Consider the following 14,695-nt stretch of genomic DNA (forward strand, 5'->3'; position numbering starts at 1 on the left):
AAAGTGGGAGGGAAATAACAGACACCCCACCCCCCCATGCAATTAGATAAAGAATGTTTATCAAGAGGTCACCTAGCACATAGGAGCACCAAACTGCTTAAGTCAGTGAGAAGTAATGGCCTGCCAAAACAATTTTATATAGATACAACCACATCCTGTTAGGAATCTATGATAGCAGGAGAGTGGTAAAATTAGCTGCTTTCAAATATTCAATTAACATATGCAATGTGATCTCTTCCAGGGTGTATTCACTTGAATATTTGACAGACACACATGTTTTCAGCAGTTCACAGGATGCTGCATGTCATCAGCTTATCAAATGGTTGTATGCACATTGTGGTTAGTTACCAGGTAATGAACAAATGTCAATGCCAACTCAACGTGTCTTGCTGCCTTAGATAAATTTAAGAACTTTGTCTTTCTCCACTCTTTCTGCTTTATTTAAAGCATAGATATTAACAATGACATAATATAGTTGCAAACAAAACATAACATACTAATTATCAGTTTCATATTTCAGCGTAACACAAATATGAACAAATTGTACGATGGAATTAAAAACTAAGAATGAAAGGAGGGAAATGCGAGCCACAGGCAAACAAAAATTAAAAACCTATGTTGCCTACAAAAATACTTCCTTGCCCTTCTGTTTTAATCTAATGTTTTTTCAATTGAGAAATAAAGGAGTTGTCAAATAACAAGAAAATACTTTTTGTATTTTTTAAAAAATATTTTCTTTTATGTCATTTTTATTGTTACTGTTGCCATGCTGCTAATAATGGCTGAACAACACATCCTCTTGTCTATCGTGCTTGCCATTTTGTTGGTGTTAATATCAGCAAAGAAACAGTGATCTGAAACAGGATTGTGAGTGCAAAGAAGGGAGGAAATGAAATTTTCTCTTCCTAAGCCTGTCTACCCTTTCTCCATGGCTAAAACGAGCAAAAATGGGGATCTAGTGCAGGAATGTAGAAAAGGAAAAAGAAAAATTTATCCCTCCTCAATAATTCATATGAAAATGAGGTATGTGTCATGGTTCCGATAAATGAGACAGTTCAAACAAAATGCAAGCATTGTTTATCTAAAAAGTCTTAATAATGAAACGAAACATCAGCACTCATGGAGGGATGCCAGAATCTGAAATCTCCTCCCCGCAAATCCATCGTAACACACACACAATCCCCGCCCTTATCTACACATCATAAATCACATTATCCAATTAGTTTTACATATGAGGTTTCACTTCCCATTCTGTACGCAGGCTTTTCTAATCTTCTCAAAATAGTCATTAGAAAATTCCCTCCCTTCAAGATTCAAAGCGACTCCTTTCAATTACATGGGCTGATCAAGGCTTCACACTCAGTGAACTCATTGAAAAAAACAAATAGGAGTGGCTGCAGAAGTTAGGATTCTAGTCTGCCTAGCAGCTAAAACAGGGCTTAAAAATAGGCAGAGACCAGGCTAAACAGGGTATCTCTAGAGGAAACCACCAGAATCAGTTGGAGCCCCAAAACTGGTGGCTTAAAGTACATAATTTCATATATATATCAATGCACTTTTTATTGCTGTCATCTTCAGGCTGAATGTTAGAGAAAAATTGCTGTCAGAGAACAACAACAATAACAACAACAATAATGTTGGAAGGGACCTTGAAGGTCATCTAGTCAAACCCCGTGCTCAGGCAGGAAACCCTATACCAGTGATGGCAAACCTTTTAGAGACCGTGCCCAAACTGCAACCCAAAACTCACTTATGTATCGTGGTGTAGCCCACTGGGTGGGCGTGGCCCATTGGGTGGGTGTGGCTGCAGTGTTAATGGCAGACTGGGTGGGACTAAAAAGTTCAATCAATCAATTCCAACTTTGCGAGATCCTTTTTTCCCTGAGAAGTTGAAATTGATTGATTGAATGAACCTTTTTTTTTGCCCATGGCGGTGGAGGCCTAAAGCGAAAAGGTTTTATAAAACCCAGCTAAAGGCCTAGGAATGGGGCGACAGCATGCGTGCCCACATAGAGGGCTCTGCGTGCTACCTGTGGCACGTGTGCCATAGGTTTGCCACCACAGCCCTATACCATTTCAGACAAATGGCTGTCCAGACTCTTCTTAAAAACTTCCAATGTTGGAGCATTCACAGCTTCTGGAGGCAGGTTGTTCCACTGATTAATTGTTCTAATTGTCAGGAAATTTCTCCTTACTTCTAGGTTGCTTCTCTCTTTGATTAGTTTCTATCCGTTGCTTCTTGTCCTGCCTTCAGGTGCTTTGGAGAATAGCTTGACTCCCTCTTCTTTGTGGCAGCCCCTGAGATATTGGAAGACTGCTATCATGACACCTCTCATCCTTCTCTTCATTAAACTAGACATACCCAATTCTGGCAACCGTTCCTTATACGTTTTATTACATTTAAGTTGTTTTCAGGCTGTCTCACCTACAAGAAGACACTGAGGTAGGTAGAATGTACAAATTTGTGCTCAGGAAATCGTTAGTGGGTTGTCCTCACCCCAGCACAAGGAGACTCTTATTACCATGCCATGTGGGTTAGTTATCTAAGATGTGCAACATTATATGTTAAAATAATCATTAGGTAATTATAACTACTGGTACTTCCTGCATCTCATTTCCCTCTGGCTACTAGATCTGGGCTACAAAAATATGAATGAAAAAGTAAAAGTATTGTATGAAAAAAAACTGATCACTGTTCACCTTTTCAGATCAGATCTAATACTTCTTCTTCTCTCTCTCTCTCTCTCTCTCTCTCTCTCTCTCTCTCTCTCTCTCTCTCTCTCTCTCTCTCTCTCTCTCTCTCACACACACACACACACACACACACACACACACACACGTTATGACCCTACATTTATGATATAATTATAAACCTAACTGCAGTAGAAGAAAATAGCATATATTGGAAGCACCAGGTTGTATTTTGCAAAATCTTCTACAATAAGAAACAAATTCAGTTTTAAGATACTGCAAAATTCTTCATTGTTTCTGATGCATTTCACCTACAATTTTATCCTTCTGAAAGCCCATAAATTTCTGTCTGGGAGGAAATATAATTACAATCTTTCAGCTGAAAATATTTTATGAAGCACTAAATAACTTTTATGAGCAGGTATTTATTATATGTAATAGGAAATGTTTCACGCATCTAGTCTAAACTGTTCCTTCTTCAAATTCCTCAGTATGAAATAAAATCAAAGCCATAAACAAAACATCATTTTAGAAAATGAGCAATCAGGAAGATTTTAATTGGAAAGTTCCTAGAGTCATATCAAACATTTTTTTCTAACAATCCCAGTATTAAGTATTCTGACTTGTAGCCACTGGGGTTTGCCAAGAATTAAAGTTATGCATTCACAATTATATGTCACTATTGAGCTCTGCATGGTCCCCACTTACCTAAAAGGAAAGGTGACTTTTCTGGATGGGGGCACCAGAAAGTCCAGAATTTTGAAATTATATCTATTAGTCCATCAAGGTAGACCGGACTAGAAAACTATAATAATGAATGTTAATACTACCTTTATCATATGGTTATGGTTACAGTAGCAGAATCTTGCAAGTCTGAATGTGCTTCCCTCCCTTCCCTTAACTTTATTAGAAGTAGGGAGGGTCTTGTCTGAGATGCATGCTTGGATTACAATTTTGCTCGGACTCAAATTTCTTTTAACTGCCTGTTGTCTTGGTTGCAGCTTTTCCTTCTGCTCCTCAGGGTTATCCTTCTTCCCCATTCCCATATTTTAGAAAGTGAAGGTCACGCTGACACAGCTAGGGAAAAGACATTATATTACCAGAAGCAAAAACAGTGGGGATTTTTTCAGGAACCCCCATCTATATTGCAACTTCTGGAAGAATGCTCTTTATAATTTCAGTTTGCCTTTTATTTTATTTTTCCTAAACAAGTGTATGCAGACTTTAAAATAAAGTTGACATTGATTTCTCTTGTTTCCCTCCTGTTGAAGGGAAACAGGAACATCACTAACTGGCTCATGGTGTTCTACAGTATGTTTCAGTTAGAAGTAAAAAGTTACTGCGGGTCAATTCTAAACTGCTTTAGAAGAACTGGAAATAGGACTAGGGATGTAGAAATACCTATATCTGCCTTGTATTTGCTTATGAGCCCTGGCAGTGATTCAGTGGCTGAGACTTTAAGCCATGAATATTCTTGTTGGCTTATCTAACAAAGATTTGCTGTGTCACATGCTAAATCTCTTAGCCAGCAGAAGATAATAATGCTACCTTTTCCAGATTGTGATAATGTGTAATGAGAGCATGTCAAACTTGTGATATTGTCTCAGTGTATAGTATACAGTATATTGAGCTTGTTTATTTGTATTTGGGCTATTCAGAAGACTCACAGATGCAAAACATTTTAGCATTGTCATCATTTTAGCAACATTTAGCTTCAGACAGAAAGACTGAAGTTGTTAAAAAGAAAAACCGAACAAAACTAAGACAGAATTGTCTCAAACTCAAAAGGCTCAAATATTCAAATATTATAGGGTGAAATCAAAGATGCTATCAGATCTTTTACTTCTTCTATTTATTTATTAAATTTGTTTGCTGTCCATCTCTCAAAGGAGTCTCTGGATGGCTTGGAACATAGAATTTTGATTAGTTCATTGGAACAGCTTTTATTTCATTTTTATTATTTATTTATATCCCACCTTTATTATTTTTATAAATACCTCAAGGCTGTGAACATACCTAATACTCCTTCTCCTATTTTTTCCACATCAATAACCCTGTGAGGTGAATTGGGCTGAGAGAGAGTGACTGGCCCAAGGACACCCAGCATTTAAGGCAGAAAAATCATGCCACAAAGTCTTTAATAGCTAGTCCAATCCACCACTCTTACTTGTTTCCAATGAAGGGGGAATATACATAAGGAGATCATCATCTCTGGATAGCTTCCCACAGCTGACAGAGATGCTTTTCTGCAAACTCAGACAATTTAGCTTTGAGTCATCTTGAAAGGACATGACTTCTATCACATCCACTTATTCGGAAGGAATGAGCTTTGTAAACAAGTAGGGCCTAGACTTTAAGAATGTGTAAGATTGTTTATGAAATTCAAGGCTACAATTCTGTGCCTGTTTATTTATATATAAAAAACTAATGGGAAATGATGGAATTTATTTAAATTCATTGTAGTACTATACTCTTTCTTCTATTAGTACTAAGCAAGCAGTGGGTGGAACAAGCTGAGAGTGGGTGGACATGCTCATTCACTGTATGACCAAGTTTTTTTTCCCTGGTAGTCTCTTTTCCTAAAAAGCAAGCTATAAAAAAGAGAGAGAGATGGAGTGAGGTCAGCCTGGCTTTTTTCAGAGGCCTTCTGAAATTAGTCTTGAGCCTCTGGAAAACAGGCTATTTAATTCTGGCTTAGTTGTTGTTGTTAGCTGCGAAGTCGTGTCTGACCCATCGCGACCCTATGGACAATGTTCCTCCAGGCCTTCCTGTCCTCTACCATCTTCTGGAGTCCATTTAAGCTCACGCCTACTGCTTCAGTGACTCCATCCAGACACCTCATTCTCTGTCGTCCCCTTCTTCTCTTGCCCTCAATCTTTCCCAGCATTAGGCTCTTCTCCAGTGAGTCCTTCCTTCTCATTAGGTGGCCAAAGTATTTGAGTTTTAGCTTCAGGATCTGGCCTTCTAAAGAGCAGTCAGGGTTGATCTCCTCTACGACTGACTGGTTTGATCGCCTTGCAGTCCAAGGGACTCGCAGGAGTCTTCTCCAGCACCATAGCTCAAAGGCCTCAATTCTTTGGCGCTCAGCCTTTCTTATGGTCCATCTTTCACTGCCATATGTTGCAACTGGGAAGACCATAGCCTTGACTATACGCACTTTTGTTGACAGGGTGATGTCTCTGCTTTTTAGTGTGCTGTCTAGATTTGTCATGGCTTTCCTCCCGAGGAGCAAGTGTCTTTTAATTTCTTGGCTACAGTCCCCATCTGCAGTGATCTTGGAGCCCAGGAAAATAAAATCTGTCACTACCTCCACTACCTATTTGCCAGGAATTGAGAGGGCCGGATGCCATGATCTTGGTTTTCTTAATGTTAAGTTTCAACCCAAGATTTGCACTCTCCTTCTTCACCCGCAACAAGAGGCTCTTTAGTTCTTCTTCACTTTCTGCCATTAGAGTGGTATCATCTGCATATCTTAGGTTGTTGATATTTCTTCCGGCAATCTTAATTCCAACTTTTGATTCATCTAGCTCTGCCTTTCTCATGATGTGCTCTGCATATAAGTTAAATAGGCAGGGCAACAGTATACAGCCTTGCCAGACTCCTTTCCCAATTTTGAACCAATCAGTGGTTCCGTGTCCAGTTCTCACTGTTGCTTCTTGGCCCACATATAGGTCTCTCAAGAGACAAATAAAATGGTCTGGTATGCCCATCTCTTTAAGAACTTGCCACAGTTTGTTATGATCCACACAATTAAAGGCTTTAGCATAGTCAATGAAGCAGAAGTAGATGTTTTTCTGAAACTCTCTAGCTTTCTCCATAATCCAGCGTATGTTGGCAATTTGATCTCTAGTTCCTCTGCCTCTTCGAAATCCTGCCTGTACTTCTGGTAATTCTCGATCCACATACTGCTGGAGCCTAGCTTGTAGGATTTTAAGCACAACTTTACTAGCATGAGAAATGAGTGCAATGGTGCGATAGTTCGAACATTCTTTGGCACTGCCTTTCTTTAGAATTGGAATGTAAACTGATCTTTTCCAATCCTGTGGCCACTGTTGAGTTTTCCAAATTTGCTGGCAAATTGAGTGTAGCACTTTTACTGCATCGTCTTTTAAGATTTTGAATAGCTCAGCTGGAATACTGTCACCTCCACTAGCTTTGTTGTTGCTCAGCTTTTCTAAGGCCCACTTCACTTCACATTCTAGGATGTCTGGCTCGAGGTCAGTGACCATCTCATTGTGATTATCAGGGACGTTAAGCTCATTCTTGTATAGTTCTTCTCTGTAATTTTGCCACCTCTTCTTAATCTCTTCTGCCTCTGTTAGGTCCCTGCCATTTTGGTCCTTTATCATGCCCATTTTTGCATGAAACGTTCCCTTCATCTCTCCAGTTTTCTTGAAAAGATCTCTGGTCCTCCCTATTCTATTGTTTTCTTCTATTTATTTGCACTGTTCATTTAAGAAGGCATTTTTATCTCTTCTAGCTATTCTCTGGAAATTTGCATTCAATTAGGCGTATCTTTCTTTTTCTCCCTTGCCTTTCACTTCCCTCCTTTCCTCAGCTATTTGCAAAGCTTCCTCAGACAGCCATTTTGCTTTCTTGCATTTCTTTTTCTTTGGGATGGTTTTGGTTGCTACCTGTCCATAGTTCTTCAGGCACTCTGTCTATCAGATCTAATTCCTTAAATCTATTTGTCACCTCTACTGTATATTCAACAGGAATATGATTTAATTCATACCTGAGTGGCCTAGTGCTTTTCCCTACTTTCTTCAGTTCCAGCCTAAACTTTGCAATGAGAAGCTCATGGTCTGAGCCACAGTCAGCTCCTGGTCTTGTTTTTACTGACTGTATAGAGCTTCTCCATCTTTGGCTGCAGAGCACATAGTCAATCTGATTTCTGTGTTGACCGTCTGGTGATGTCCATGTATAAAGCTGTCTCTTGGGTTGTTGGAAAAGTGTTTGCTATGACCATCGTATTCTCTTGACAAAATTCTATCAGCCTGTGCCCTGCTTCATTTTGTACTCCAAGGCCAAACTTGCCTGTTATTCCAGTTATCTTTTGGCTTCCTAGTTGAGCATTCCAATCCCCCATGATGATAAGGAAATAATTTTTTGGTGTTAGTTCTATAAGGTGCTGTAGGGCTTCATAGAACTGGTCAATTTCATCCTCTTCAGCACTGGTGGTTGGGGCATAGACTTGGACTACTGTAATATTGAATGGTTTGCCTTGGATTTGAACTGAGATCATTCTGTCATTTTGAGGATTGTATCCCAGTATTGCTTTTCCTACTCTTTTATTGACTATGAAGGCTACTCCATTTCTTCTGAGGGATTCTTGCCCACAGTAATATACCTGATCGTCATCTGAATTAAATTCACCCATTCCTGTCTATGTTGTCGATGTTCAGTCTTGTCATCTCTTGTTTGACCACGTCCAGCTTTCCTTGATTCATGGATCTTACATTCCAGGTTCCTATGGAGAAAATATCTTTACAGCATTGGACTTTCCTTTCACCACCAGACACATCCACAGCTGAGCGTCCTTTTGGCTTTGGCCCAGTCGCTTCATTCTTTCTGGTGCTACTAGTACTAGCCCTCTGCTCTTCCCCAGTAGCATATTGGACGCCTTCCGACCTGAGGGGCTCATCTTCCAGCGTCATATCATTTTGCCTTTTGGTACTGTCCATAGGGTTTTCATGGCAAAGATACTGGAGTGGGTTGCCATTTCCTTCTCCAGTGGATCACGTTTTGTCAGAACTCTCTGCTATGACCTGTCCATCTTGGGTGACCCTGCACGGCATCGCTCATAGCTTCATTGAATTACTCAAGCCCCTTCACCACGACAAGGCAGTACTCCATGAAGGGGTCTGGCTTAGTATGCTCCTGCATAAAACATCATAGTCACTGGGATTGACATTTGTCCAATTGATAGACAATTCTGAATTTAAGAAGACACTCCAGGAAGATTAAGCAGGAAAAAACTAATCTGCCACCATTTCTATATTTGCAATGAATTTAAGTCTGCATTCTAGTTTTACAGTTAAATTACCTGGGGAAAATAATTTTCCTTCCAGATAAACATAGTAATTGGGCAAGTCAACAAAAATCCAACCTGTCATTAAGGTTGTAGGAGCAATGTGCACAAGAAGCATAAAATAATCAAATGTATAAATACATTAAAATGTTGCGATTCCGGTCTCATGAAAGTTTTATAGTGCACCTATAAAATAAGAAGTCCATGGAAACCACAAAGGAAAATGAGTTTTATAGCTATGTAATAGCTTACTCCACAAGGATGTCTTATTCTTCTTTTCATATTAAAATCTCATTGGAGGCAAGCTTGATCCTCACTGGACACATCCATGTAGTTTTCTTTGCAATTACACTAACAATGCAGTAATTTACCACTATCTCTTCTGAGATTTTATTTTCCAATTCCCCAATCTTGCCTATAGCTAAATAGTCTCCAGACTAAACACAAACTCAGTCAAGATCAACCAGATGCTATTTCTTGCTGAAAACCTTCCATGTAAAATGGGCTATAGACAGTAAAATAATGCCATTTATTGACTTCAGCCAACTGTTATCAATCTTGTACCCTCCAGGTGTGGGAGTATACATATTCCATACTCCCTACCCATTGTGAGGCTGATAGGAGCTATAGACCAATGCTTCTAGAAGACTTCAGGTCTGGAGTTATGCAGAAATTTTACAGTTATGGGATGTGATAAGAAAAGCCTTAAGGTTCTCTATTCCAAAACCTCATTGCACATTGTCCTTGTCAGGACCTTCCGCCATGGCCAAGCATGGATAGCTGCACTTCAAATTCAAAGGAAAAAAGGATTTTGGAGCAAGCAAAGGCATACAGCCTGCGCTTGTCAGCAACTTTAAGAAGATGTATCTTTGACTGTGTTCATCCGGTTGCCATGCAATCCCAGGAAAACACATATTTGAGTTAAGGAAGTGCTGACAGAATGACCACACCTGCTCCAAAGCAGCTTGTCACACGTTGTTGGCACCTCCTTAATTCAAACGTAAATCTTTTCCTGAAACTGTGCGGCTACCATGTGAGCCCAGAACCCCAATGTGGGGATGAATGAGCAGGCAGAGAACCCACACTTCACAATCGGACCCCTGTAGGACACCGTGAGTCAGGGTCAGGAAAAGCTGACTTCAGCAAGGGACTCCTCCCAATGCAGTCATCCCAAAGCCACTCATACTTACTGCATGGCATGGAATTAGCAAGATGGATGCATGTCCAGTAGCATTCCTTTGTGCTCACAAAGCAACAGGAAGAAGTCAGCATACAGGCAGTTCAACTGTTCAGACTTGCTGAGCCATCCATTTATTGCCCTACCCCTACACCATCCTACCTCTCCACAGACCTCACACAAGCCAAAGGTTGATGGAAGAGCAGGGAAGGTGGCTGATGGCAATTACCATCAGCCTTACTAGACACTAGGACCAGTTACAGAAGGACCTCAAGTTTCTTGGAGTGCCAATAGGAAGCCATGGCTGATAGAGAGGAGGCACCCTGGAAAACAGGAACAATCTATTGACCAGAAGAAATAGATGCTGGTGCTCCTGTAGACAGTATGACCTGCAGACAGTGTGACATTCTGTACAATGTCTAGTATTCTTTTTTTGGTGTTCAGCTTTTTGCAATTTTTCAGCAGTATTATTCTAGAACTGTCTTTGTTCCAGTTCTGGATGAGACCAGGAAGCACATTGGTACTGGGATGCATGAACCTGGGATGCACTGCATTATTTTTTATCAATCATGTCCTAACATAATTTGTAGTAGAAACCATGTTGACAAGAAATTGATAAACTGCTAAAGAAGGTGAAAGGGCAACTCAGTCTTGGGAAAGTGGAAAGCATGGGAAAGAAACTCAAAGGAAGCCTCTGAGTGAGGACCCATGGCAAGATAGATATCCCTGCGAGTGGCTCCACAAGCAGGGATAGCATTATGGTGAATTCACCAGCCAGAAGACAGGTGTAGCTGATGAAAAAGGAGAAATCGGGGGATTGCCCACTTGCCCTTTGGAGAAGTACTCCTTGCAAGGAGAATACAGGAATTGAGTTTCTTTTGGGTGATTGTGACTTGAGCAGCTTGGTATTGAGAGAATGTCAACATACCTAGAACTGCAGTGATGCATATGTTCAGCAAAAACCTCACTTTCTTAAGCACCTTTGGATACAGTTAGTTTACCAACCTAAGAGAGATATTGGCCTATGTTGGCCAATGCAGTGTATTACTGCATTATGGAATATCAATAATTGCCATTATCTGAGTTGCTACTGCTTGGTTCAGGCAACATGCAAATCAACATTCCAGACAAGAAAACATGGATTGTGTTATACCACTTGGGGGTAATAAGTACACAGAAGGCACTGGTTTCACTGTGAGCGAAATAGCATCTAACAGTGTTGTTGTCTTTCAACCTATTTTGCACTGACTTGCTGTGTCTGTTCACAAGCACATGATCTTGGTCTGCACACCAACAAAAGTGAGCACAAACAAAGCAAAGAATGAATTCTACTCCTAGTTCCTAGTCACATTGGACTTCTTACACAGAGCAATGTAATAATCATTGCTGGTGTCAAGAGAAATTGGCAAGGATGGGAAGACACATTCATAAATTTGGATCACGGAGAATAAATGATGATGGTTTGTGCCTATTAATCATTTACAGCAGAAAATGGGCTAATAATTGGAAACACCATTTTTTTCCAATACAAAACACCACTTTATACATTCTGTGCGTATCCGGTGTAAAGTTTGCCCTAGTTCTGGACAATAATACCCAATCAATTCAAAGCCTAATTTAAAGATATTCAGGTGTTGTGGGAAATAGAATGTGGGTCTGATCATCCCCTTGGATGTGTAATTATCCAGTTCCAATTTAAGAAACTTACCTCTAAGGCAAAACTTCCACACCATAAAGTTTTGGTTGGCTGATTCTGTCTTCAAGCAATTATTCTAACTGGTCCTATCCAACCATGTTACGATGCTTGCAGAATAATAATAATAAAAAAACCTGGAGAAGCTGCAGATCATTTTGCTATGCTTCAGCAGTATAATCAAAATTATATTTATCACTCCTACTTTTTGAAAGAAGATTTTAGCACAATGTGATTGCACTAAAATATATGGAAAACTGATAAAATTATCAAACTGCTTTGTAGTCAGGAAAAGATAATAAGCAGGTAAACAAATGGGCAGACATTTCATGTTACATGTTGATGATCATTCTTTTCTTTTTGTAAATTAATTTTTATAACATTCTTATTTCCTTTGTGACAAATCATTTACAGTGGAATTCATTACAAAATTTTAAATTTATGTTCCCTCAAACAAAAATTCCAAGTCCAAAGGCAAACTATTGTAAGCAATAACTTCCAAATTATAGCAGCTGAGGAGATGTTAAGCAAGAGTATAAATAAACTTTTCCCATTTTCACTCTTTGGCTTGTGGTTTCAGATTCTGCTTCTGATGTGTCACCTATTCCATGTGACAGGAAATATGACTAAAAAAATTTGGCAGACTTTTTCTCTGTGAAACTCACAGCGTCTGTAAGGGATCTGCTTCCTGGCACGTGTCTTAAGGAACAGTCATAGCTGGATTGACAAAACAGTCCTTCATTTCCTTTTTTCTGTAAGATTAGTAGTTGAAACAGCTCAAATACTATCAGGCATGGCTTTATTGTCAGGACTTCAAATATTCTTCTCAACAGTTATGACACACAATGAGCCAAAGAAGGCTTATATTTTTTTATTCCCAACAGGGCAGAACTATTTACTGGAAAGGAAATTCTGGGAGGGCATTAAAAGGCTACTATGGAAAAAAGAACAGTGTGAATAAGGCATAATTAGCCAGAACACAGGTAAGAACTTAGATTTCTCGTGTTTTAAACTTCCTCTCCCACAATTCCTTGCTCTTGGGGCTGACAGAAGTTGAAATCCAAGCTATCTGGAAGGAATCAGACATCTTATGCTAAACACAGAAGACTGATGGGCTATGGTTTCCCAGAGTTTTCCAAACAGGAGGTTGACAGTCATCTGTTGAGGATGCTGGTATAATTCTGTTCCCTTTATTGACTGAGCATGGAACTAAGAAGCTGGTAAACTTTGTGATTCAATGTTCTGTAAATTAATTTAATGAATGGGTTCATTTAAATATATACTGATTTACATTGAAAGAAAATAATTCCTAATAAATTAGTTTTGTGTCTAAGGGAAGATGCATCTCACCCAAAATGCACCCACTTCTCAAAATTGTCTGCCCCTCAGAAACTTTGATTACAGAGAAGCCTGGAGGGATCAGTCTTAATTATTCTTTGCTCCTCTGTACATTGAAAATACGGAGTCCCTTTGTTCGTGCTTTCCAAGCACAGAGTGGTGATTGATGGGTGGGACTGGGCGAGGAGCTTGAGGAAAGCATGCCTACCCACTGACATAAGCCTACTTTAGTACAAGTCCCAGAAGTTTGGTTCTTAAACCAGAAAATTCTCAAATCTTGATTTAAAAGATCTGTTTGCTTTGTAGTTCAGCTGAAAAAAAAGCCTCCAGGACAGTTTGTAAAGGTTATTCATAGCACAATGCTTGTCTTCAGAATTATAGGATTATAAAAGATAAAGCACAAAAAAAAACCCAGTTGGGGAGGGAAAAGAAACAACAAAAACAAGTTAAGCACTAATTCTTAATTCTAAATTTCTTGCTGATATTCTTTTTGGTAGGAAGGACAAAACATTTTTCAGCTTTTTTCTAATAGATGGGCCTAGTTTATTACAGTTCTTGCTTTGTGGTTCTCTCCCCCACCCCCAGTTTCTTTATTAAACTTGCAATAAACATACAAAGAAACACATATCAGTACAAACAGCAGTGTTAATGAATAAAAAGTTTCAAATGATAATGTAATTTGCTAACCAAGAAAAACTAAAATTTTCAATAAAATGTACTGTATTGGTGTATAAAAATAAATGGAAAAAGGAAATTAACAAAAGGCTAGAAAATTTATAATCATAATTTGATGAAGTTAAAGTGGAGTGGATTCTTGCTCCTTTTTTGCCCATCCCTAGTGTTAAAATCTCACGTCCAAAATGATTTCAACATGAATATTATTTCCAAATTAATTTATATTCTGAGAGGAATTCTAGTTTATGTATCTGAAAAATATTTTCAGAAAATAAATTTTTTGGTTAGAAAATTTCTAAGGAATTGTTTGGTGCCAAGAATATTTTTATATAAAATGACATTGCCTGCTGTGGAAATATTGGTGCAATAATATGTTTATTAACATCATTATTTCAAATCCTAGTTAATACTGATAAAATAACCTTTTCTTCTTTTTTATATTCAATGTTCTAAGTGATCTAAAGATTAGGGTGTTAATAATCAATCTATAGAACTACTGGATTTCTTATATTTGTAATCTTTAATGGGAGAAACAATGCATCAAACAGTAAACTTTTTCAATCAAGTTACTTCAAATGGGTTAATTTACAGAATCCAAGTCCCATGACTCCTGTAGAATTGAAATTTGGTAAATTTTATAAAACATTTTATGACATAAAATTATCATAAAATGATTTATGACATAATACAAAATGTTATAAAACATTTCCTGTGGTCAACTGCTGCTGTTTGACTGTGCTATACTGTACAGTTCACATGGGCTACCTTCAAGCCAGATACATGTCTGAATTTTCAAGAATTTTTCAAATGCATTAGAAGCTCTTCCATTGTTGAAAGTATTGAGGAATCTGGCAAGGAAATTGTTCTGTAACAATGACCCCCTGGGTCACAGGTTGTCTAGTACAAAATGAATAACATTGTACCAAAATAATAAAATATATTAGCAATAGCATTTAGACTTATATATCACTTCACAGTGCTTTACAGCCCTCTTTAAGCGGTTTACAGAGTCAGCATATTGCCCCCAACAATCTGGGTCCTCATTTTACCGACCTTGGAAGGATGGAAGGCTGAGTCAACCTTAAGCTGG

The sequence above is a fragment of the Vipera berus genome (assembly GCF_964194415.1).
Source record: "Vipera berus genome assembly, chromosome: 5".
Lineage (NCBI taxonomy): Eukaryota > Metazoa > Chordata > Lepidosauria > Squamata > Viperidae > Vipera > Vipera berus.